We start from the raw sequence: 24,848 nt of genomic DNA on the forward strand, positions 1-24,848 counted from the left end.
CCAAGTGTTGAGGTTTTTTGTTCTGTCCATCACATTGCTTCTTTTTCAGCTTATTAGTATAGCTCTTGATGGATAGCCCGACATAGAGGAGAATGGAATTTTATCTTTATGGATGGTGACTACAGGTGAGTGAGGAAGACCCATGGACTTGGCTATTAAACAGAGATTCTGACCAGCATCAATGCTCCAAAGCATCTCTAACCTCTAGTGATAAACTTACATCATGGACTCCCAAGTTTGCATAGCATTTCTTCCAGACTTATCAGAATGTCTAAACTTATTTTAAACTTGGTAAATAATGGGTTAGCAGTTAACTATGGTGTGCTGTACTTCTAGTGCTCCACTACACTGTGCAGGTATTGACTACAGGTGGTCCACCAGCTATTGGGATATGAATGTATTTTGCTAATTGGTGGGATGTGAGTGAAAATGTATTTTGCAGTGATGTTAGTGAAATATTCACGACAAATTTACAAATAACTTGAAATGTTCTGACATACTGTATTTTATCAGTAACAAATATTTGATATATTTGTACGTGTAGGAAGAGAGGAAAGTGATTGGTTCTCAGTGAATGTAGGTTTGCGGCAGGGGTGTGTGATGTCTCCATGGTTGTTTAATTTGTTTATGGATGGGGTTGTAAAGGAGGTAAATGCAAGAGTCCTGGAAAGAGGGGCAAGTATGAAGTCTGTTGGGGATGAGAGAGCTTGGGAAGTGAGTCAATTGTTGTTCGCTGATGATACAGCGCTGGTGGCTGATTCATGTGAGAAACTGCAGAAGCTGGTGACTGAGTTTGGTAAAGTGTGTGGAAGAAGAAAGTTGAGAGTAAATGTGAATAAGAGCAAGGTTATTAGGTACAGTAGGGGTGAGGGTCAAGTCAATTGGGAGGTGAGTTTGAATGGAGAAAAACTGGAGGAAGTGAAGTGTTTTAGATATCTGGGAGTGGATCTGTCAGCGGATGGAACCATGGAAGCGGAAGTGGATCATAGGGTGGGGGAGGGGGCGAAAATTTTGGGAGCCTTGAAAAATGTGTGGAAGTCGAGAACATTATCTCGGAAAGCAAAAATGGGTATGTTTGAGGGAATAGTGGTTCCAACAATGCTGTATGGTTGCGAGGCGTGGGCTATGGATAGAGATGTGCGCAGGAGGATGGATGTGCTGGAAATGAGATGTTTGAGGACAATGTGTGGTGTGAGGTGGTTTGATCGAGTAAGTAACGTAAGGGTAAGAGAGATGTGTGGAAATAAAAAGAGCGTGGTCGAGAGAGCAGAAGAGGGTGTTTTGAAATGGTTTGGGCACATGGAGAGAATGAGTGAGGAGAGATTGACCAAGAGGATATATGTGTCGGAGGTGGAGGGAACGAGGAGAAGAGGGAGACCAAATTGGAGGTGGAAAGATGGAGTGAAAAGATTTTGTGTGATCGGGGCCTGAACATGCAGGAGGGTGAAAGGAGGGCAAGAAATAGAGTGAATTGGAGTCATGTGGTATACAGGGGTTGACGTGCTGTCAGTGGATTGAAGCAAGGCATGTGAAGCGTCTGGGGTAAACCATGGAAAGCTGTGTAGGTATGTATATTTGCGTGTCTGGACGTGTGTATGTACATGTGTATGGGGGGGGGGGGGGTTGGGCCATTTCTTTCGTCTGTTTCCTTGCGCTACCTCGCAAACGCGGGAGACAGCGACAAAGTATAAAAAAAAAAAAAAAAAAAAAAAAAAATGGTAATGTAACAAATGGAGAGTGGAACCCATAGACTTTTTTTATAACTGAATGGCTGGCCAGCATCAGACCTGAGAACCTTCAGTGATATCCTTGCATCCTTTACTTCAATGAACATGTTGGAAGTTCTTTCCAGAAATATTGAGATGCTTATGCTCTACCTTGAATGCTGTATATAATGAGTAGCAGTGAATATATATGTATATTGCCATTTGTGGTTGGATATGAATTGAATAGCATTAAGGTAAAAGTAGTGGTGGGAGCATTAGATAGAAGTAGTCTTTAGGAACATTAGGTAGGAGCCTCTGCAAACACTGCACTAGACTTGCCATCAGCCAGTGGCCAGTTAAGGGTGAGGCAGTAAAGGCTAAGAAGTGGCACTGGAGTTCTTTAGTCATGGAGACTCTGTTGCTGTGACCACCCTTTTGAAGGATTTCCATTTGGAACAGGTATCAGAGATATAGATAGCATTTTTGTGTTACAGTTGAAATGTGTGATAGATACACAAATATCTCAAAATATGCTGACATTTTATCATTTAAAGAAAAGCTTCTTTTAAATATTAAGAATATTAAGGTAAATATTTCTTTTTTCAAATTTGTAACAAGTTGAGGCATATGTGTTACAAGTCTGAAATGACCCAAGTGAAAATGCCATATCAAGGTATAAGTGTTTATATTTTGTTTTAGCTAATATTTCATCCTTCTTCGTTAGGTAGCATCAGGAAGAAATGAACAATGACTTTATTTGTCTTTGAGAAACAGTTCACTGGAGTTACCTTCTACCAGTTTCCGGTCAAGGGTGAGGCACTAAAGGCTAAGGAGCATCGTTAGAGTCTACCAGTTATGCCAGGGAGTAAAAGGGATGATTGATTAAGGGTTATAATTCTGAATGTTAATGGGATGACTGGTGAGAGTGAAGAGAGGGAGCTTGTTTAAATATTCAAAAGTTATAGTTTAAATGTGCTAGGAATTGTGGAAACCCATATCCTGGGAAGGGTGTATGGAATGAAAATAGAAATGATGAATGCAGGTTGTGGAAGGGCATGGAAAGAGGAGTGGCATGGATGGGAATTAATAAAATCTATCAGGGTTTAGGTAAAGAAGGATGTGCAATTGTGCTATGGCTGAGAGTATAGAAGGGTGTTACAGAGCGAGGATAGAACAGATCAAGAATAGTGTTGGTGATAGGAGATATTGGAATTGTGGATTATGCAAGGGTGTTTGGATATGGAGACTATGCAAGGCAAGGATCAAATGATGCATTTATAGAGAAATTTGAATGACTGTATGAATGGGTAGTAGTTGATAAGCACCCACCGACCAAGACGGTATATTACTGATACTACTGGCCTGGGTATTGGGAGGGTTAGTCATGGCTACATTGTGAGAAAGCACTTCAGTGCAGCAAAAGTTGCACTCCCCTTAACCATCTAGCTATCTTTTCTTGCTGTCTCAGGTACACATGGACTGCTGGCATTCTTTCCACAAATATACAATCTCTCCTTTTCATGCAACTGTTGACATTGCTTAATTCACACAACTTGTTCTTCATAACTGTAGATTTTGTTGCAGTGAGCACTGTGTGCTCACCCTGCCTTTTAGCAAAATGATAGATGTAGTAGGTAGGTAGGTAAGAACATTAGGTAGAAATATTAGGTATGAACATGAGGAGGGAGCATTAGGTAGAAGTGGAAGGTTGGAAAGGTAGACAAATTAGGCAGTTGGTAGGAACATTAGTTTAGAACCTCAGAAAGCACTGTGAGTTGCTTTCTGCCATTGGCCTGATATGGGTGAGTGCTAAAGGTTATGGAGGCACTGAAGTCCACCAGTGATGGAGACTCTTTTGCTGTGGCCACACCCTTAATGGAGTTCCTGGAGGGGACAGGTGTCAGAGGTAGAGTATAATTGGGTCTGCGAAAGAAACGTGATTTTAATGGGTAATATTAATGTGAAAGTGAGATCTGATGAAATTTGCAAGGTAGTTGGTAAATGGGTAGTGCCAGGAGTAAATGAGAACGGAACCTGTCTTGTGGATGTCTGCACTGAGAGAGGTTTGTTCCATGCAAACACCTTTTTTCAGCACAAGATGATCCACAGATATACATGGGTGAGAAATGATAGAAGAGAAGAACAAAAGAGTTTGATTGACCTTTTGGTTGTGGATGAATGTTTGTGCTGGATGCTAGTGTTGTTAGAAGATTCTTTGAAAATTCTGACTATTTTGCAGTTCTTGTGGAGATGAGGATCAGGGAGAAGTGGAGGTATGGTGTAAGGAAGAATGGAGAGGTAAAAGTGGTAGTCTAGAGAAAGACTCAGGTTGTAGAATTAGTAGTAGGGTACAAGATTGTGAGATATAAGAATAAAAGGGAAAATGCATTGTGGATGGAAGAGGTTATAAGTGCTGTAGAAGAGAGGAAAAAGGTATAAGGTAAATTGCTTTAACAGAATGTACCTGCAGTACCTGCAGAAGTTCAGCAAAAGAGGAGGGAAGAATAAAAGATATGTATGTAGAATGTTGTGAAGCTGATAGAGGAAAGCAATAAAAGAATAAATGAAGATTTTGGAAGAAAGTTCAGTTAAAAGTTTAGGGAAAATAAGATATTGTACTGCAAGGAGGCAAAATAGGAGAGGAGAATATAAGATTGGAAATGCAAATGTGAGAAGTAAGGAAGTGGAGTTTCTGAATCAAAAGGAGGATGGAAAAAGTACTTTAAAGAACTAGTGAAGGTGGGGAAAGGTGAGTCAGCACTTGTTGCATGCATGGTTATGGAGGATTGAAGGAAATGGATACAATTGCAGGGGCCAGTAGCAAGAAGGGAGAGGAAAATGGGCAATAATGGGGTTAAAGGTAGGAAAGGCACCTGGCTTCGATGGGATTATGGCTGACATGTTGATGTATGGAAGAGAAAGTATGATAGAGTGGATGCATATGATATGTAATTTAGCATGGAAGCAGAATGTTGTGCCTGAGGATTGGGTGAAAGCTATTATGTTTGTTTATTCAAAGGAAAAGGTGCAAAGGATGTATGTAGCAATTATAGGAGAATGTTAAGTATACCAGCTAAATTTGTGCTTGATAGTGATGGATGTAATTGTATGCAGAATAAGCAAGGAGCAAGGGGGTTTAAGGAAAGGTATCGGATGTGTGGATTTGATTTTTATGGTGATAATGACTGTGAAAAAGTATCAAGCTAAAGTTAAGACACTGTATTCAGCTTTTATGGAACCGGAGAAAGCATATGACAGAATCTAGTGGAATGCTTTATGGGATGTGTTAAGGATGTGTGGGGTATGGGGACAAATGTTGGATTTTGTGAAGGCCTTCTATAGAAAAGCAAGAGCATAGTAAGAGTGAATGAAGATTTGAGCAAAAGTTTTGGTATACATGTGGGTGTGAGGCAGGGCTGTATGATGTCAGTATATATGTGTGGATGGATTGTTAAGAGAGATGAAAGCAAAACTAGGGGAATGGGATGCAGAGATAGAGTGTGTCAGGGGTTGGAAATGTGTTTTATGGTGTGTAGGCATAGGTGATTGAAGGTAGATACAAGCAAAATTAGAATGATGATGTTTAAAAGGAAACAGAGTAAAAGTATAAATTTTGCAAAGCCCCGTAAAGTGAGAGAAGAAAGTGTTCTAAACTGTTGGGGGAGAAAGACTGCAAGAGGAAACAGAATTACAGTATTTTGAAGCTATCATGGTTAAGTTTGGTCAACGACATTGAAGGACTGATAAAGAAGAGGGCACTACAGAGTAGAAGAGTCATTGGGTCCCATGATAGAATGATGAAAGGATAAAGGTATGGAAATGAATAAAGGATTAAGGGACAACGTTGTCCTGACCCAGACCTGTGGAGCTGAATCAAGGACATGGTATGAGCTACAGAGGTCAAGAAGCCAGGTTGTGGAAATAAGCTATTTCATTGGAGCGTGTGGTATGACTGAGAGGTGCAATTGGAGGGATGTCTGATCATTATCTTGTGGAAGCGAAGGTGAAGATTTGTAGAGGTTTTCAGAAAAGAAGAGAGAATGTTGGAGTGAAAAGAGTGGTGAGAGTAAGTGAGCTTGAGAAGGAGACTTGTGTGAGGAAGTACCATGAGAGACTGAGTACAGAATGGAAAAAGGTGAGAACAAAGGACGTAAGGGGATTGGGGGAGGAATGGGATGTATTTAGGGAAGCAGTGATGGCTTGCGCAAAAGATGCTTGTGGCATGAGAAGCGTGGGAGGTGGGAAGATTAGAAAGGGTAGTGAGTGGTGGGGTGAAGAAGTAAGAGTATTAGTGAAAGAGAAGAGAGAGGCATTTGGACGATTTTTGCAGGGAAATAATGCCAATGAGTGGGAGATGTACAAAAGAAAGAGGCAGGAGGTCAAGAGAAAGGTGCAAGAGGTGAAAAAGAGGGCAAATGAGAGTTGGGGTGAAAGAGTATCATTAAATTTTAGGGAGAATAAAAAGATGTTTTGGAAGGAGGTAAATAAAGTGCGTAAGACAAGGGAACAAATGGGAACTTCAGTGAAGGGGGCTAATGGGGAGGTGATAACAAGTAGTGGTGATGTGAGAAGGAGACGGAGTGAGTATTTTGAAGGTTTGTTGAATGTGTTTGATGATAGTGGCAGATATAGGGTGTTTTGGTCGAGGTGGTGTGCAAAGTGAGAGGGTTAGGGAAAATGATTTGGTAAACATAGAAGGGGTAGTAAAAGCTTTGCAGAAGATGAAAGCCAACAAGGCAGCAGGTTTGGATGGTATTGCAGTGGAATTTATTAAACACGGGGGTGACTGTATTGTTGATTGGTTGGTAAGGTTATTTAATGTATGTATGACTCATGGTGAGGTGCCTGAGGATTGGCGAAATACTTGCATAGTGCCATTGTACAAAGGCAAAGGGGATAAAAGTGAGTGCTCAAATTACAGAGGTATAAGTTTGTTGATTATTGCTGGTAAATTATATGGGAGGGTATTGATTGAGAGGGTGAAGGCATGTACAGAGCATCAGATTGAGGAGGAGCAGTGTGGTTTCAGAAGTGGTAGAGGATGTGTGGATCAGGTGTTTGCTTTGAAGAATGTATGTGAGAAATACTTAGAAAAGCAAATGGATTTGTATGTAGCATTTATGGATCTGGAGAAGGCATATGATAGAGTTGATAGAGATGCTCTGTGGAAGGTATTAAGAATACATGGTGTGGGAGGCAAGTTGTTAGAAGCAGTGAAAAGTTTTTATCAAGGATGTAAGGCATGTGTACATGTAGGAAGAGAGGAAAGTGATTGGTTCTCAGTGAATGTAGGTTTGCGGCAGGGGTGTGTGATGTCTCCATGGTTGTTTAATTTGTTTATGGATGTGGTTGTTAGGGAGGTGAATGCAAGAGTTTTGGAAAGAGGTGCAAGTATGCAGTCTGTAGTGGATTAAAGAGCTTGGGAAATGAGTCAGTTGTTGTTCGCTGATGATACAGCGCTTGTGGCTGATTCATGTGAGAAACTGCAGAAGCTGGTGACTGAGTTTGGTAAAGTGTGTGAAAAAAGAAAGCTGAGAGCAAGTGCGAATAAGAGCTAGGTTATTAGGTACAGTAGGGTTGAGGGACAAGTTAACTGGGAGGTAAGTTTGAATGGAGAAAAAGTGGAGGAAGTGAAGTGTTTTAGATATCTGGGAGTGGATTTGACAGCGGATGGAACCATGGAAGCGGAAGTGAATCATAGGATGGGGGAGGGGGTGAAAGTTCTGGGAGCGTTGAAGAATATGTGGAAGTCGAGAACATTATCTCGGAAAGCAAAACTGGGGATGTTTGAAGGAATAGTGGTTCCAACAATGTTATGTGGTTGCAAGGCATGGGCTATGGATAGAGTTGTGCGCAGGAGGGTGGATGTGCTGGAAATGAGATGTTTGAGGACAATATGTGGTGTGAGGTGGTTTGATCGAGTAAGTAATAATATGGTAAGAGAGATGTGTGGTAATAAAAAGAGTGTGGTTGAGAGAGCAGAAGAGTGTGTTTTGAAATGGTTTGGTCACATGGAGAGAATGAGTGAGAAAAGATTGACCAAGAGGATATATGTGTCAGAGGTGAAGGAAAAGAGGAGAAGTGGGAGACCAAATTGGAGGTGGAAAGATGGAGTGAAAAAGATTTTGAGTGATCGGGGCCTGAACATGCAGGAGGGTGAAAGGCGTGCAAGGAAGAGAGTGAATTGGAACGATGTGGTATACCGTGGTTGACGTGCTGTCAGTGGATTGAACCAGGGCATGTGAAGCGTCTGGTGTAAACCATGGAAACTTCTGTGGGGCCTGGATGTGGAAAAAAAGCTGTGGCTTCAGTGCATTATTACATGACAGCTAGAGACTGAGTGTGAACGAATGTGACCTTTGTTGTCTTTTCCTAGCGTTACCTCGCGCACATGAGGGGGGAGAGGGTTGTTATTTCATGTGTGGCGGGGTGATGATGGGAATGAATAAAGGCAGATAGTATGAATCATGTACATGTGTATATATGTATATGTCTGTGTGTGTATATAATGTGTGCATTGAGATGTATAGGTATGAATATGTGCGTGTGTGGACGTGTATGTATATACATGTGAATGTGGGTGGGTTGGGCCATTCTTTTGTCTGTTTCCTTGCGCTACCTCGCTAACGCGGGAGACAGCGACAAAGCAAATAAATAAAATAGATAAATTTAATATTTTAGTACAAAAGTATTCAGACCTGTGTCACCATGTGCTGCTCATTCTATGATGTTGCAGTGTAGCAGTTCCATTTTCATTGTTTTACCGAGATCATTGTAACTTTTTATTTTTAGCAATTCAAAATAATTGCACACTTGTTTGTTTGCAAGTATTTGACATGTTCAAGCAGTTGACTGACAAAGATTTGTTCTTGGCAATCTGATTTATGAATATTTAGATCAGTTATAATTAATGTTATTTACTTTAGTCAGTGAAATTTTTCTTGATTTTGTTTCTTGATGTACATTAATATTCTTTTGTTTGGCTTGACCATGAGCATTATCATGGTCAGTTTTGTTACCTGATTGAATTAATTGGTCAGTCAATATCAATATCATTTTTCCATTCCTTTAATTTTCTTAGGACATAGTTAACTTTATCATTGCACATGTTGGATATCATGCACCAGTGAAAATCATGTAGCTCAGATTTTAATGAAAACTCTAAATTTATAGTTTAACTGTGTGAGAATATCCATGCTTTGCAGACCGAGTAGCAGTTCACCATAAGAGCTTCCGTGTTGAAGTCTTCCAAAAGACAACAAAATCAGGTAAGTTTTGCAAAAATTATATCTTGTATAGAATACTGCAGTTTTGATAATATATCAGTCTAATGCAATCTATAGATAAGGTGGTATAAAGTGTTCCAGTTGAAAATACTGTATTTGGTGGAAAAATTTATTATGTTATCTTATGGAATTTTATATTTGTCATTTCATATTTCATAAGTACTGGAAGATATCAAGTTCAAACATATGAAGTTCAAATGTATGTGCATATGAGATAGTTACTAATATGGCAGATGAATTTCCAGAGTCTGATTTTGAGGCAGTAGTATACCATGATTACTCAGTTATATATGTTACTTTTGTGGGTTTTGCTCTTTTTCTTCCTATATAAAAGTGTCTAGCAAGCGTACAGCCTCACCTCACATCAGTTATTTAACTGCCATCTGAAGTGTACATTACGTTTTTTAGAAGAGGAGGCAAAGAAGAATTTAAGACAAGGGCAGTAGAAATATGTGTTTTTATATTAAAAAAAGTACTGAGTGAGTACAGTAGATGAAATGTTTTCAGATATTTTACATAGTGTATATTGATACATATTTCATGTAACATTTGAAAATCAAAAAACTTACCTAGAAAGATTGTCATAAGCCCCTAAAAGTTTGATTTCCGAAGTGCCCAATCCCAAGAAAATCACTCTTGAGATCTTTGATGTCTATCTGTATGTCGTGATCCATTGTTTCCTGTTTGTATTTTTTTTTTTTTTTTTGCCGCTGTCTCCCGCATTTGCGAGGTAGCGCAAGAAAACAGACGAAAGAAATGGCCCAACCCACCCCCATACACATGTATATACATACGTCCACACACGCAAATATACATACCTACACAGCTTTCCATGGTTTACCCCAGACGCTTCACATGCCCTGATTCAATCCACTGACAGCACATCAACCCCGGTATACCACATCGATCCAATTCACTCTATTCCTTGCCCTCCTTTCACCCTCCTGCATGCTCAGGCCCCGATCACACAAAATCTTTTTCACTCCATCTTTCCACCTCCAATTTGGTCTCCCACTTCTCCTTGTTCCCTCCACCTCCGACACATATATCCTCTTGGTCAATCTTTCCTCACTCATTCTCTCCATGTGCCCAAACCATTTCAAAACACCCTCTTCTGCTCTCTCAACCATGCTCTTTTTATTTCCACACATCTCTCTTACCCTTATGTTAGTTACTCGATCAAACCACCTCACACCACACATTGTCCTCAAACATCTCATTTCCAGCACATCCACCCTCCTGCGCACAACTCTATCCATAGCCCACGCCTCGCAACCATACAACATTGTTGGAACCACTATTCCTTCAAACATAGCCATTTTTGCTTTCCGAGATAATGTTCTCGACTTCCACACATTCTTCAAGGCTCCCAGGGTTTTCGCCCCCTCCCCCACCCTATGATCCACTTTCGCTTCCATGGTTCCATCCGCTGCCAGATCCACTCCCAGATATCTAAAACACTTTACTTCCTCCAGTTTTTCTTCATTCAAACTTACCTCCCAATTGACTTGACCCTCAACCCTACTGTACCTAATAACCTTGCTCTTATTCACATTTACATTGTATTCACATTGTATTTTTAAGTAGAATAATTTCTTTTATGGTATGGGATTATTTATATTACTGGTACAGTATCAGATCAATTTTGATTATGTACTTGAATTTTTTGGGTATTTTTGATAACTGGCTTACTAAATCATTGTGAGTTTTGATCACGCTGAGAGGGATTATGATTTTAGCTTAATTTCAAAGATTTGAATGTATCGTATATCTGTTGACATGTCCGAAATTTTAGTTGGTGATTGATAGCCTCCTTGAGTCATACTGGATTTTAACAAACTTTGGAGATACTTATAGATAAAAGTATAGAAAATGTAGGCTGATAAAATAATGCATGTGTACACAGTGTCTTGATCTTTATTTTTTTGTCCTTAGCTTTACAAAATTGTTGTGGAATTTGTCATGTCATCATCACTAGTTTTTATCTTTAGCTTTACAAAATTGTAGTGGAGTTCATCAGATGTCATCATAACCATTTTTTTCTCTTTTATGATAAGATATAACCTTGTCATGAATTTTTACTTATTATCTGTGCCAAATAACAGGAACTTTTGAGCAGATTAGGTAAGATCCTCAGCTCATGGGTAGAGTTGTAGTTGAATTTGATATATCATAACTTTGATTGTTGCTTTTCCTGAATTGCATTGGAGATTTTTCTAACTTGAAGTGACTGATTTAATGATATTTCAATGTTTTTTTTCGGTCTCCCGCGTTTACAAGGTAGCGCAAGGAAACAGACGAAAGAAATGGCCCAACCCACCCCCATACACATGTATATACATACACCTCCACACACGCAAATATACATACCTACACAGCTTTCCATGGTTCACCCCAGACACTTCACATGCCCTGATTCAACCCACTGACAGCACGTCAACCCCGGTATACCACATCGATCCAATTCACTCTATTCCTTGCCCTCCTTTCACCCTCCTGCATGTTCAGGCCCCGATCACACAAAATCTTTTTCACTCCATCTTTCCACCTCCAATTTGGTCTCCCACTTCTCCTCGTTCCCTCCACCTCCGACACATATATCCTCTTGGTCAATCTTTCCTCACTCATTCTCTCCATGTGCCCAAACCATTTCAAAACACCCTCTTCTGCTCTCTCCACCACGCTCTTTTTATTTCCACACATCTCTCTTACCCTTACGTTACTTACTCGATCAAACCACCTCACACCACACATTGTCCTCAAACATCTCATTTCCAGCACATCCACCCTCCTGCGCACAACTCTATCCATAGCCCACGCCTCGCAACCATACAACATTGTTGGAACCACTATTCCTTCAAACATACCCATTTTTGCTTTCCGAGATAATGTTCTCGACTTCCACACATTCTTCAAGGCTCCTAGGATTTTCGCCCCCTCCCCCACCCTATGATCCACTTCCGCTTCCATGGTTCCATCAGCTGCCAGATCCACTCCCAGATATCTAAAACACTTTACTTCCTCCAGTTTTTCTTCATTCAAACTTACCTCCCAATTGACTTGACCCTCAACCCTACTGTACCTAATAACCTTGCTCTTATTCACATTTACTCTTAACTTTCTTCTTTCACACACTTTACCAAACTCAGTCACCAGCTTCTGCAGTTTCTCACATGAATCAGCCACCAGCGCTGTATCATCAGCGAACAACAACTGACTCACTTCCCAAGCTCTCTCATCCCCAACAGACTTCATACTTGCCCCTCTTTCCAAAACTCTTGCATTCACCTCCCTAACAACCCCATCCATAAACAAATTAAACAACCATGGAGACATCACACACCCCTGCCGCAAACCTACATTCACTGAGAACCAATCACTTTCCTACACGTACACATGCCTTACATCCTCGATAAAAACTTTTCACTGCTTCTAACAACTTGCCTCCCACACCATATATTCTTAATACCTTCCACAGAGCATCTCTATCAACTCTATCATATGCCTTCTCCAGATCCATAAATACTACATACAAATCCATTTGCTATGTACTATGAAATAACCCCACACTTGGTTGAGTTTGCCGATCTCTTTATGGTGTTATCAATCAACCCTTAGGGGTTGTTGACTGTGGACCAACTGCTGCAACCAGGATTCGAATCTACACATATGCAATTTTGGAAGAGTTAAAAACCTTTTTTTAAAATGTACCAGGTCACAGTTATTATGAAAGATATGAGAGGGTGGAGGGTTCCAAAGCTTTGAGGTGTAGGGAAAAAAAACAGTTATCAAAATGGCCCACCTTTGAGATGCCAACAGCCACTCAGTAATCATGTGACACAGCTGTTTGACAAGTATTGTGTGGTCTACCAAGTTGTGGGGCACACAAGCAGCCTGCCTTTGGAGCAAAACCCAAAGTAATACCTATAGAAGATGGAAAGTGAACCAACATTGTGGTGTAGGACAAGAGGGTCAATTTTGGTAGTTAGCCTGGGAAAGTTTATGTCATCTCTGTCAAGTAAGGATGCAGAGCTAGATCCACCCCAGATGTGAGAGCAGTACTCCATATAAGGATGATCAGTCCTCTATATAAACAGAGCAACTGTTCAGGAGAAAAGAAGTTTCAACGTCAAAAAGACTTAGTAATTCCCATAATATGGAGTTTCCAGGAAATAATGGATGTTACAGTAATGCCAAGTATGTTCATTAACTCGAGTTGGAATTACTGAACTGTCAAAGGAGACACGAGAGTTGTGAGTTTTCGAGAAAGAAATGAGTAGAGACTGGATCTTGGGGGCACTGAACTGTATTTCATCTACCTTACTGAGATATCCTGTCCAAGTCTTAGTTTATTGATAAAGTTGTGTCAAGACAAGATGCAGACTGAGTGAGAGAGAAAGGAGCGGAGTTGAAGGATGTGGATGAATGCCTTGTTGAGTTGCCAGCTTATGTGTGCATTTGATTATTTGTGGAGGAGAGGAAGTCCTTGAGGAGAAAAAGTGTATTGGACAGGACAGAATGTTGAGGGACACCGCTGTTGATGGAGGAAAGAGGGGAGGCTGATCCATCAACTATCACAGAGATAGACTGGCTGGAGATGAAGCTAGATATGAAGGAGCAAAGTGAGGGAGGCAAGCCAAAAGAGGGTACCTTAGAGATGAGACCCTGATGCCACACCCTGTCAAAAGCTTTGTATATGGCAAGGGCAACTACTCATGACTCCCCACAATCTTTTAGGGATGATAACCAGACATTAGTAAGGTAGGAGGCTCCCCAAAATCTTTCAGGGCTGATGACCAGACAATAGGAAGATAGGAAAGAATATCATTTGTGGATCTTGCCTTATGAAAGCCATACTGATCAGAGAGAAGACTGATTTTTGAGATTTCTAAGGATATGGGAGTTGAGGAGGATTCAAAGACTTTGGAAATGACAGATATCGAAGCAGTAGGGCGATAGAGGGGTTAAAACAGTCAACCTTCTAAGGAGAAGAAGGAAAAGTTTTGGTTTCTAAACAAAAATGGAACAGAGAAGCAAGCACAGGTGTAAGTTTAGAGGAACACTCTTTCAATACATAGGGATGGATGCCATTCAGGACCATAAGCCGTGAATGTGTCCAGAGAGAGAAGTGCTTTTCAGACAGTCCAAAAAGAAGTTATGGGAAGGGGCATAGAATTAGTATGAGGAGCATCAGGGGGTTACATTGTTCATCATAGCAAATGGTTGAATTCCTCCTATATGGATGGTGAAGGGATTGAAGCCCTCAATATTCTGGATCTCTTTTGTTATACTCTGGTCCATCCTGCTGTCAGTACACAATCTTCCCCCCAATTGGTTCATCTGATCACACTCTCATAAATGTATTAATTCTAACAGCATCTCCCCCTCCAGCAATCCCTTCTAAGTGTAAATACTGGCACCTCAACAAAGCTGACTAGAGTAACATATAACTTCTTTTCTGACTTTCACTGGGTAAATTACTGTTTCTTGTGTAGTGATGGTTGTCTCTGCCAAACACATAATAACTTCTGTGATGCATTTGGCAGAGACAAATTTTATGACATCATTGGTGATAACTTGTGGTTTTTAGCTTAGCTTAGTTTAGCTTTAAAGTATATATTAACTTTAAATCCAGTATAGTATAGACATTTAATTTTGAGATGGAAATACATATTTGATTTTTTTTTTTTTTTTTTTTTGTCTCCCGCGTTTGTGAGGTAGCGCAAGGAAACAGACGAAAGAAATGGCCCAACCCACCACCATACACATGTATATACATACGTCCACACACGCAAATATACATACCTACACAGCTTTCCATGGTTTACCCCAGACGCTTCACATGCCTTGATTCAATCCGCTGACAGCACGTCAACCCCGGTATACCACATCGCTCCAATTCACTCTATTCCTTGCCCTCCTTTCACCCTCCTGCATGTTCAGGCCCCGATCACACAAAATCTTTTTCACTCCATCTTTCCACCTCCAATTTGGTCTCCCTCTTCTCCTCGTTCCCTCCACCTCCGACACGTATATCCTCTTGGTCAATCTTTCCTCACTCATTCTCTCCATGTGACCAAACCATTTCAAAACACCCTCTTCTGCTCTCTCAACCATGCTCTTTTTATTTCCACACATCTCTCTTACCCTTACGTTACTTACTCGATCAAACCACCTCACACCACACATTGTCCTCAAATATCTCATTTCCAGCACATCCATCCTCCTGCGCACAACTCTATCCATAGTCCATGCCTCGCAACCATACAACATTGTTGGAACCACTATTCCTTCAAACATACCCATTTTTGCTTTCCGAGATAATGTTCTCGACTTCCACACATTCTTCTAGGCTCCCAGAATTTTCGCCCCCTCCCCCACCCTATGATCCACTTCCGCTTCCATGGTTCCATCCACTGCCAGATCCACTCCCAGATATCTAAAACACTTCACTTCCTCCAGTTTTTCTCCATTCAAACTCACCTCCCAATTGACTTGACCCTCAACCCTACTGTACCTAATAACCTTGCTCTTATTCACATTTACTCTTAACTTTCTTCTTTCACACACTTTACCAAACTCAGTCACCAGCTTCTGCAGTTTCTCACATGAATCAGCCACCAGCGCTGTATCATCAGCGAACAACAACTGACTCACTTCCCAAGCTCTCTCATCCCCAACAGACTTCATACTTGCCCCTCTTTCCAAAACTCTTGCATTCACCTCCCTAACAACCCCATCCATAAACAAATTAAACAACCATGGAGACATCACACACCCCTGCCGCAAACCTACATTCACTGAGAACCAGTCACTTTCCTCTCTTCCTACACGTACACATGCCTTACATCCTCGATAAAAACTTTTCACTGCTTCTAACAACTTGCCTCCCACATCATATATTCTTAATACCTTCCACAGAGCATCTCTATCAACTCTATCATATGCCTTCTCCAGATCCATAAATGCTACATACAAATCCATTTGCTTTTCTAAGTATTTCTCACATACATTCTTCAAAGCAAACACCTGATCCACACATCCTCTACCACTTCTGAAACCACACTGCTCTTCCCCAATCTGATGCTCTGTACATGCCTTCACCCTCTCAATCAATACTTATATGTATTTTATATGATCCTTGTTATGGATGTAACAAGATTTGTGTTGGTTATGTTTGATGGTTACGTAGTGACTATTGTCTCTTAGATGTCTAATGTTCATGTTAGTATGCAGTTGTTGGTGATGTGGGATCTTGATATTGATTTTCTACATCACACTATGTATTTTGATCTCCAGAATTTTCATGTGCACAGTGATGACTTGCAATCTCTGTGAAAAGGACATTATATAATGAAGAGGTCTTACTTAGATCATGTACTTTTACCTCAAGTTTTTAGTTGATATTTATGGAAATTTAACACCCTTTGTTATGGTGGTAACCTGTGTCATTACTTGTGTTAACTCTCATCATTCAGTGTATTAGTGTTGTTATAGCCAAGTTAGCAACATTTCTTGAGTACTATTCTTTTTCTTAAATAGAACAAAGCTGGTGCATATGAAATGATTAGATACAAAGTCATGGATACAGTTTTTCAAAATTATTTCTTTTAAGTTTTTAAAAGATGTTTTTGACTTTGCAGATTGAAAGATATTTATGGAAAAGTGATTGAAATCCTTTTAGAAATATGCTTTGTCCTTTACTTTTACTGTGATAATGTCACACTTTCTTAGATGATGATAAAGATGATAATTATCTGTTTGCTGCTTAAGTAGATTCCGTCGTTGGAAGAAAGAATTCTCTTTCATGGTTGGCTTTCAGAGGTTGTCGATAAGTTGCTGCTGATACTGAACCATGCTTGCTGTGAGAGAAGTATTAGTTATCTTTGATGACATTGGGACTGATCACATCCAATCTTACCTGAAAGAGTTGTGTGCTGATTAACCGGCTGTTTTTCACTGAAAATATGAACCTGGCATAAGTTAGGAAACTCATGCCGGTGAGAGTCTCAGAGAAGTGTTCGGGGCTTGTACTTTCAGTGATGAACTATGTACATTTGTTTTTAATACTATGTATTACAAGTGTACAAGTAGGATTTGTTTATGGATGGGATGGTGAGGGAAGTGAATGCAAGAGTCTAGGAGAGAGGGGCAAGCAAGCAATCTGTAGGAGATGAGGAGGTTGAGAAGTGAGTCAGTTGTTGTTTGCTGATCATACAGCATTGCTAGCAGATTCTAGTGAGAAACTGAAGTTGGTGACTGAGTTTGGAAGAGTGTATGAAATAAGAAAGTTGAGAGTAATGTGAATAAAAGCAAGGTTATAGGAGATCCTAATTTACAATGGGGTTACGTTCCGATGAACTCTTTGTAAGTGGAAATTTCATAAGTGGAAAATACATTTAATACATGCACAGTTGTTTACACACATGATTGCATGGCTGACTGGAAGCTGTGGCTTGCTGCCATTGCGCAACATCATGAGAGAGTATCATACCACATATCATTAGCATGGGAAAAGATCAAAATTTTAAGTACGGTTCTTATTGAATGCATATCGCTATTGCAACATGTAAAGTAAAAAAAAATTGTGAAGTTGAACTGTTGAAATTCGGTGAGCATCTGTATTAGATTTGGCAGGGTTGAGGGTCAGGTTAGTTGGGGAATAAGTTTGAACGAAGAGAAATGGAAGGAAGTGAAGTGTTTTAAATTCCTGTTAGTAGACATGAATGTACATGGAACCGTAGAAGTGGAAGTGAGTCTGGGTAGATGAGGGGTGAGGGTTCAGAAGTGTCTTAGGGTGGATGAGGGGGGTGTTGGTTCTGGGAGCACTGAGGAATTTGTGGAGAGGTCCTTGTTTGGGAGGGTAAAAATGGTTATGTTTAAAGGTACAGTACTTCTAACAATATTATAAGGATGCCAGGCATGGGCTGTAGATGAGGATGTGCATAAAGTGTAGAAGTATTAGATATGAAATGTTTGAGAATGGTATGTGGTGTGAGTTGTTGTGATCAAGTAAGTAACAAAAAGGGTAAGAGATGTGTGGTTATAAAAAGAATGAGGTTGATAGAGCTGAAGAGGGTGTGAGAGTATGCTGAAATTGTTTGGACATATGAAGAATTTCACAATGAGGATATATGTATCTGAAGTGGAAGGAACAAGGAGAAGGACTAGACCATATTGGAGAGTAAGAAAGCGATATGATAATAAAAAAGATTGGTTGAGAGAGTTTAAGAGGATGTGCTGAGATGGTTTGGACGTATAAAGAGAATGGTATAGGATAGTTTAACAAAGAGGATATATGTGTCAGTAGTGGAGGGAACAAGGAGAAGACCAAATTGGAGTTAGAAAGGTGGTTTGAAAAGGATTTTGATTGATTGGGACCTGAACGTGGAGGACTGAACCAGGGCATGTGAAGTGGGTGGGGTAAACCACGGAAAAGTCTGTTGGGGTGGGTTGTGTGGATATGGATCTGTGGTATCCTTACAGCTAGAGAATGGATGCAATCAAATGTGGCCTTTGTCTGTTCCTGATGCTACCTTGCTAACATGGGAAATGATGATCAGTTATGGAAAAAAATAAAAGATAACTAAAGAGACTATGAGGGAATTTAATGTGTGGACACTTATGCCATGATGCAAATGTTTAACATGGATGAGTACTTCAGTATCCCACCAAGAGGAGGTCACCCAGTCCTACTCATCACACCAGTGATTCTGTGTGAGATTTAGGTCCTAATTCAGTTACACCTTTGTTAAAGATTTGGTCATAGTCAGTTTCTGCCACTGTTTGATGTATGGTCATGTAACTTTATACACACATGCATATTGATGGATGCTTCAGAACCTTAACAAAAATAGGATGCCTCAACCAGGATCTCATGCTTCATTGACTCTGGTTAAGTTATAAGCCTGTCCATGGTTTACCCCAGATGCTTCACAGTAACCCAGTTCAATCCATTGAACGCATGTCGATATCGGTATACCACAACATTCCAATTCACTCTATTCTTTGCATGCCTTTCACTCTCCTGTATGTTCAGGCCCCAGTCGCTCAGAATCTTTTTCACTCCATCCTTCCACCTCCAATTTGGTCTCCCACTTTTCCTCATTCCTTCCACCTTTGACACATATATCCTCCTTGTCAATCCCTCCTCACTCACCCTCTCCACATGACCAAACCACCTCAACATACCCTCCTCTGTTCCCTCTACCACACTCCCCTAATTACCACCCCCCCTCACTACTTACTCGATCAAACTACCTCACACCACACACTATCCCCAAACATCTCATTTCCAACACATCCACCCTCCTCTGCACAACCCCATCCACAGCCCACTGTTCCCCCAAACACACCCACTTTCGCCCTCCGAGACAACATTCTCGCCCTCCACACATTATTCAACGCTCCCAGAACCTTCGCCTCCTCTCCCACCCTATGACTCAGCCCCACTTCCATGGTTCCATCCGCTGCCAAATCCACTGCCAGACATCCAAAACATTTCACCTCCTCCAGCCTTTCTTCATTCAAACCCACCTCCCAACTGACTTGTCCCTCAACTCTACTGAACCTAATAACCTTGCTCTTATTCACATCCACTCTCAACCATCCTCCCCCACACACTTTACCAAAATCAGTCACCAGCTTCTAAAGCTTCTCACCCGAACCAGCCACCAGCGCAGCAGCATCAGTGAACAACAACTGACTTACTTCCCAAGCCCTCTCATCCACAACTCTCTCCAAAAGTCTTGCATTCACCTCCCCAACAACGCCATCCATAAACAAATTAAACAACCATTGAGACATCACGCACCCCTGCCACAATCCGACATTCACTGGGAACTAATCATCCTCCCCTTCCCATACCCATACACATGCCCCCACATTCCTGACGAGAACCCCTCACTTCCTTCAGCAGCCTACCTCCCACACCACATACCCCCAATACCCTCCACAACCAACTCCACCACACGCCTTCTCCAGATCCACAAATGCCACATACACATCCACTTGTTTCTCCTGGTACCTCTCACATTCCTCAAAGCAAACACCTGATCCACACATCCTCTACCACTTCTAAAACCACACTGCTCCTCCCCAATCTGATGCTATGCACATGCCTTCACCTTCCCAATCAATACTCCCCCAATACACCCATCAAACCCACACCTCTGCAATTTCAACATTCACCTTTATCCCCCCCCCGTACAATGGCACCATGCATGCACTCTGCCAATCCTCAGGCATCCCCACCATGAACCACACATGCATACATAATCACTGTTGATTAGGGCCTCAATTTCCTGTGCCATCTTAGCTAACATAAAAAGATCAGACCTAGCTTGCCTATTCATATGCTGCACGTAAAAATTATGAGTAAGTACATTCATTGAAAAAGAAAAAAAATGAGTATTGGGGTGAGGAGAGGAAGGAAAGTGATTTTTTTTCATGAAGAATGGGGTCATCGGTGTAAGACGTAAGGGGTGAAGAAAGATTATTGTAACTGGAAGGAAGAGATTAGAGGAATTAGAAAGGAACTCAGATGGACACCACTTTTGGCAGGGTGAAAGGGAGAAGTTGCTCCATCATTGACTGACTCAGTGGCCAACTAAATAGGAAACTTTACTGGGGAGAACGGAAAAAGCTATTGAGCTTCATGAAAAAAAGCCTGGGTAATTAATGAGAATGAGAGATGAGTCACATGGGAGGTAACGTTAGTATACCTTGCACCACAAAAGCCATATTAGTGATCAGAAAGAAGATTGTATTCTTATTGTTAAAGGAAGTGGTGGATGAAAAGGCTTTCAGAAACTTTGGAGACTACAGAAGTGAGAGCATTGGGCTGATAGAGGGAGTAGAATAATCTTTCCAAGGGATGGGCTGCACCAAGACATACCTCCAACTAGAAGGGAGGTTTTAAGTGTTTAGTAAGACAAAATAGGTGTGCAAGGATTGAAGCTGGTTCAGAGGTTTACTCTTATTGAAAATGAGGCATATACCTTGCGAAGCACATGCCTTGCCCTCAAGTAGCTGGAAGAATACTTGGAAGACCATGCATGAGGTAATATATGTGGGAGGGCATAGGTCGACAGGGAATCCAGTGAAAAGTTGATGGAGAATTAGGTGCTGAAAAGCTTGGCTTTATAAGTTAGAGAGGCAGCCATAGATTGAGGTGGTCAGAAGAGAGCAAGAAAGGTGCGAGTTACAGAAGCTGTTGGGATGCTTTTGATTAAGGAAGAAGAGATTTATCTGTAGAGGAAGAAACCAGATTGGCCAACAATGTTACGAATGTAGGCTTGACATCATGAATAACAGATTTGCAGTGGTTACTACTGTTCATTTTTGAAATTACTCTGTTTAACCCGTTTATAACGTAAATAATTTGGGCTAACTATATCTTCCACACTATATTAGAAATTCCAAAATGAAAATAAAGAAAAATCTGCCTCCCAAACGCCAGGGTATTATATAATTGTTTCCAATATTTTCTCATGAGCAGCTGTTCCGTATCTGTAAGGACTTCGAGTGTCTCAGTATAGAGTGGAGTACTGCTAGCATATAAGGGGTGGATCTTCGTTATCCTCTCAAATTAGCCTCTGGAATCAAAAGCCTCCTGCCTAATTAACTTTCGTGCTACTCCTTTTCTTTGACCGTCCATTTCCGTCCACTGCAGTGGTGCTTCCCTTTCCTCCATTTTGCAGGTATTATTTCAGCAACTGTTTTTGTGAGCGGTGTGTGTGTGTGTGTGTGTGTGTGTGTGTGTGTGTGTGTGTGTGTGTGTGTGTGTGTGTGTTGTTGTTAGCCCCCTTAATCCAAGCCCAAGTCAGGCATGTAGCTGCTGTCTTGTATAGCTTTTGTGTTGAGACCAGGCATGTAAGGACTGACCACTGTGACACTTTCGTACAGTGAAGCTGTGGAATTTTCTTCCGTCTGTATTTGCCTCATCCTGTAACATTTTCACCTCTTAAGAGTTATGTCTACAAACACCCGTGGAGCTCAGATTAAACCTTGCATTTTATATCCTTATGCCTTTCATTCTAGGTGGCCATGATTTGGGCATGCTTTTGTTCGTGCCATATTGTTGGCTACTGTGAAAAAAGAGGGAGAATAGCTTAGTGAGGATGCTAATGGAAAAGCTAAAGCTGAACGTAGAGTCATGGGAGGGAGAAAGTTAGGGTACGTAGAATGTTTTGGTGATCGAGTAAGATTTAAGGAGACTGTGTGCAAGGAGGTTTCATAAAGTAGTTGTCCCAGCACTTATGTATGGCTGTGAAACCCAAGTGTATATTATATATATGTTAGGATTAGTCATAAGGAGCAGTAGAGAGGGATCATTTCCATGGTATAGTTGGATTCAGGAGGAGAGATAGAATGGAGTAATAAGTTGTTAGAAGGTTAATTGATGTGAAGAAGTGTTTAGAAGGGCGCTGGAATGAAAGCCTTTTGGGATGGCATGGGCATGTAGGACGAATGCAGATGACAGGTTGGGCAGTAAAATCAGCACAGTGCAAGTTATAAGGAGGGGAGGTATACCACAGAAGAGCTAGATACATGTAATAAGAGACCTGATTATAGCTAGTGATATATCAGGTGAATGATACAGAGTTAGTTAGATACAGTGGAAGCGTTGTGCTTAGGGAGGGGGTGTAAATGGAGACGAGCCTCACAGAGATGAGTGTCTTACTTGACAGATCACCTTAGCTTGTAAAGTGAAACAGTTAAGAGGCACATTGATGAATGGAAGTCCATGATTTACTTCAGCATACTGGGCGAGGTTTGAGGGTGTCTGTGTGTTGTTATAGTCTGTATACCTGATACAAAGGCAGCGATGGCAGGAGCTATTCAATCTTGCGGAGAGAGAGAGAGAGAGAGAGAGAGAGAGAGAGAGAGAGAGAGAGAGAGAGAGAGAGAGAGAGAGAGAGAGAGAGAGAGAGAGAGAGAGAGAGAAACCCCATCCACCCCACAACAGGTTATCATTCCCGGCATGGTCCCCATAGTACATACCAAGCAGAGCAATGTGTATCCACCTTGGTGAATTTGTGGGTCGGTCCTCCGCACAAAATGGGTGTATTTTACACCCTATTCCTCTGAGAGTGGTAATGAGAAAAGATAGGATAGTTGTTAACTTATTGTATTGGGGTTTTTGTTAGTGGATGTGTATTTTGGCTCGTGGTGATGCTTGTTGATTTATGGTGTCCGGTATTTCATAGAATATGGTGTGGCTAGGGTCGTAATTGTTCGTATATACATCTGGATTTGTTCATATATTGACGTCGTATATGTTGATTCATCTTGTTCGTTGTTTTTGCTTGTGAATATGTTGTGCGGTGTTGTTATGTGTTAGTGTGGTGATAGCAGTTGGTGTACGGCGGTCTTTGTAAGTACGGTGGTATTGTAAGTACTGCGGTATTGTAAGTACGACGGTATTTGTAAGTAAATCGTAGTGGTGATAGCGGTTGGTGTACGGCGTGTAAGTCGTAGTAATGGTCTTCGATCATTGATACTCCGTCTGGGGCTGCTTGTTACCATATTTCTCTCATGTATTGATATTGCAGTAGGTAAGAAAGCTGAGCTCAGGCCAGCATTACACTGCCTCCCCGTGATCCTGGTTCTCCCTGGCTTTCGTACCATGACACTATACTAAGGTAAGGTTCTGACCTTCCTATGTGTCTCCCGTCCCTCCTTCCTTCCGTCGTCTGGAGTCGCGCCTTACTAATGTGTAGTGAAGTTTTGTATGTTATGTGGAGCGAGTTTCACACTAGTGTTATACCGTCTCGTAACTTCATTTATATGTTTCATGTTTTCACCCCTATGTAGGTACACACACACAGCCTGGTGTTGGTGTGTTTGTGTGTACAAGTATGTGATGGTGTTCGTTGCTCTGTTGGTGATGATGGTGTATGGTATGTTCTGATGGTTTTAGTTGATGACTGGTGATGTTACTGTTTGGTAGTTTGTGTTGGTGTGTGGTTTGTGTGTTGGTGTATGGTAGTTTGTGTTGTTATGTGGTGCTGTATTATAGTTTGTGTTGGTGTGTGGTTTGTGTGTTGGTGTATGGTAGTTTGTGTTGGGTGTGTGGTGCTGTATTATAGTTTGTGTTGGTTTGTGGTTTGTGTGTTGGTGTATGGTAGTTTGTGTTGTTATGTGGTGCTGTATGATAGTTTGTGTTGGTGTGTGGTTTGTGTGTTGGTGTATGGTAGTTTGTGTTGTTATGTGGTGCTGTATGATAGTTTGTGTTGGTGTGTGGTTTGTGTGTTGGTGTATGGTAGTTTGTGTTGTTATGTGGTGCTGTATGATAGTTTGTGTTGGTGTGTGGTTTGTGTGTTGGTTTGTGGTTTGTGTGTTGGTGTATGGTAGTTTGTGTTGGGTGTGTGGTGCTGTATGATAGTTTGTGTTGGTGTGTGGTTTGTGTGTTGGTTTGTGGTTTGTGTGTTGGTGTATGGTAGTTTGTGTTGGGTGTGTGGTACTGTATGATAGTTTGTGTTGGTGTGTGGTTTGTGTGTTGGTGTATGGTAGTTTGTGTTGGGTGTGTGGTGCTGTATGATAGTTTGTGTTGGTGTGTGGTTTGTGTGTTGGTGTATGGTAGTTTGTGTTGGGTGTGTGGTGCTGTATGATAGTTTGTGTTGGTGTGTGGTGGTGTATGGTAGTTTGTGATGGTGTGGTGGTGCTGACGTTGGCCTGGAGGGTGTGTGGTGATGGTGGTGTATGACGGTAGTTGTGGACGTACAGTGGATGTGATTGTGTGGCACTCGCTTGTGATTCACTGAACGTCTGTGAACATAAGCTTTAGTCATAACTTGAGACAACTCTATACAGTGGTTTCCCAACTGATTGACGGTAGACCAGTAACTCTGGT

The 24,848-nt window shown here is 41.2% G+C and overlaps 1 protein-coding gene across 8 annotated transcripts in view; it reads left to right on the forward strand.

Annotated features, from left to right (window-relative positions):
* The window catches only part of LOC139761687 (uncharacterized), a 312,428-nt gene that overhangs the window by 20,674 nt on the left and 266,906 nt on the right, over positions 1-24,848 (forward strand). For all 8 annotated transcript variants that reach the window (XM_071686108.1, XM_071686115.1, XM_071686079.1 and 5 more), the window contains exon 2: positions 8,912-8,974. The gene's annotated coding sequence lies outside the window, so the exon portion shown is untranslated. The remainder of the gene's footprint in view (positions 1-8,911; positions 8,975-24,848) is intronic.

Source organism: Panulirus ornatus, chromosome 3 (assembly GCF_036320965.1).
Source record: "Panulirus ornatus isolate Po-2019 chromosome 3, ASM3632096v1, whole genome shotgun sequence".
NCBI lineage: Eukaryota > Metazoa > Arthropoda > Malacostraca > Decapoda > Palinuridae > Panulirus > Panulirus ornatus.